A 2,491-nucleotide genomic window follows, 5' to 3' on the forward strand; every position below is an offset into this window, starting at 1 on the left:
GAAATTGGAGATTGCCTTTTCCATCTCGTTGAAGAATGGGGTTGGTATTTGTATTGGGATTGCATTAAATGTGTAAATTGCTTTTGGTAGTATTGCTCATGGATAGGAAGACTCAATGTTGTGAAGAGAATTAAATTTAAATGAGCGAAGTATCCATCACTATTACAATCCATCTCTTCCAGTCAGTTGGCCAGGTAGTTGTCCTCCAGATTTCTTGGCATAAACTGCTGAGCACATTCACAGCTGCATCTGTTAACTGAAACATGTCAAATGGAATTCATCGATTCCTGGGGCCTTATTTTTTTTTCTAAGGCCTTCAGTGGAGCTTGAACTTCATCCTTCACTATCATTGGCTCTTGTTCATATGATACTTTTATCTGTGTCAACTTCAGAATGCTCTAACAGAATGTAGGAACTATTAGACAATATCATTAATATATCATGCAAGCAAAATATTGTTGAAGATCATTAAAAAATTACTAGATCAGTACATTAATAGGGAGCAACTAGAAATTCAACCTGGCTTTAGAAGAGGCTGCAGCATCAGGGGTATCATTGCTGATAACAGATGAATCCTGGTTGAAAGCATGGAATATCATAAAAATGTCTATTTTTGTTTTATTGACCATGCAAAGGCTAAATTATGGCTAGCATTGAGAAGAATAGGAATCCAGAACACTTACTTGTGCTAATACGAAATATACCTAGACCAAGAAGCTGTTGTCCAAAAAGAGCAAGGGAACACTGCCTGGTTTAAAATCAGGAAAGGTGTGCATCAGGGTTGTATCCTTTCTCCATACCCATTCAGTCTATATGCTGAGCAAATAATTCTAGAAGCCATAACCTATAAAGAAGAATGTGCAACAGGATTGGAGGAAGACTCATCAACAATCTGCATTATGCAGATCACACAATTTTGCTTGCTGAAAATACGGACATGAAACACTTGCTTCAGAAGATCAAAGACTGCAGCCTTCAATATGGATTACATCTCAACATCAAGAAAATCTAGATCCTTACCACTGGAGCAACAGCCAGCATTATGATGCATGGAGAAAGGATTGAAGTTATCAGTGATTTCAGTGGAGCTATTTTGTTACTAGGCAGCAATCCCTCACTATATATATATAGCAGCTGGATCCTGGTTTCTTAAACAATAATCATGACAGTTTTAAGAAGCTACATTGCTCTGACCAACTCATGATTCCAAACAGAGGTCTCTTCACGTGTTGTCAGTCCTTTTAGTTTATGTTAAGTGGGTCCTATAAAGGACAAAGATTGTGGACTAAAATATTTCCTAGAGTGGAATCTCCTTACTGCGGACATCCTTAGTCATGGCAGGAGCCTTTATTCAGCCAGATTCCAAGTCAGTATCCTATAAAATTCTCAGGATCCTGTAGAACATCATACAGATTTCTTATCATAAACTTCCAGTTTTCAAAGATTGCTTTCTACAGAGTGCAGATATGTTTGGGGATCAAAGATGCTCTGCGAAAGCATTCTGAACTCAAGACAATTCTCTTCCAGGAGAACTTTGAAATGATGACACTAAGTTATCCTCATTGAGATCTGAGATATCTGCTTTTGGTTGAGGTTGAGTTCAATGACCTGCTGGTCCCCCACTAGGTAAAGTATACTCTAGTTCTGGTTTTTAGATCATTACAACCAGGCTACAAGGTGACTGCGCTCCGAGTTCATTCCCAGAGGTCTAGGGTCTTGATAGCATAAAGTTACCCAAAAGCCGGTGGCAGCTAAACAACCAGGTAATTGTTTTATGTTTAAAATTTCTAATGTTTTCAGATTGCATAATTTATCAGGCAGGACAATAATATATCAGGGAGTGGCTGTTCAGCAGAGCAAACTTGCCTATCTTGCATAGGTGGTTGGTTCTGGAACTTGCTGAACAAGTGGATGGTCCTGAGATTGCTTGCCTATGGTCTCTGATCTGAAAGAGACCCGTTTTCTGAGCAGTTTCCATATGAAGGAGGACACTGTTCCCCATCGTAGCGTCGCAGCTCAGGTACCCCCCTGTTCATAGGTTACTTGGCAGAAGAAAACCTAGGACTTGGGGCTTTCTCGGGCTTCCTCCAGAATTAACGGTCCTGCACGTTATAATGAAAGGAGACGGGGAAAAAAATTAATAGAGTGTGTAACTGACACAACCCTGCTTGCTGAAACTGAGGAGGACCTGAAGCACCTGATGCACAGGGTCAAGGACTGTAGCCTCCAATATGGCTTGAGGTTCAATGTCAAGAAGACAAAGATTCTCACCACTGGGCCAATTGGAAGCATCAGGATGGATGGTGAAGAGATTGAGACTGCTCACAGCTTTAGTTTGCTTGGCTCCAAAGTCAACACTCTTGGCACCAGTAGTTAGGAAATTAAAAGGCGCATTGCCATGAGAAAGTCTGCTGTTAGGGACCTCTCCAAAGTACTGAAGAGCAATGGTGTCTCTCTGGAGACTAAGGTGCGTCTGATACAGGCCATGGTC

Source organism: Elephantulus edwardii, unplaced genomic scaffold (genome assembly GCF_000299155.1).
Source record: "Elephantulus edwardii isolate Elephantulus edwardi_28Jun2011 unplaced genomic scaffold, EleEdw1.0 scaffold00007, whole genome shotgun sequence".
Taxonomy (NCBI): domain Eukaryota; kingdom Metazoa; phylum Chordata; class Mammalia; order Macroscelidea; family Macroscelididae; genus Elephantulus; species Elephantulus edwardii.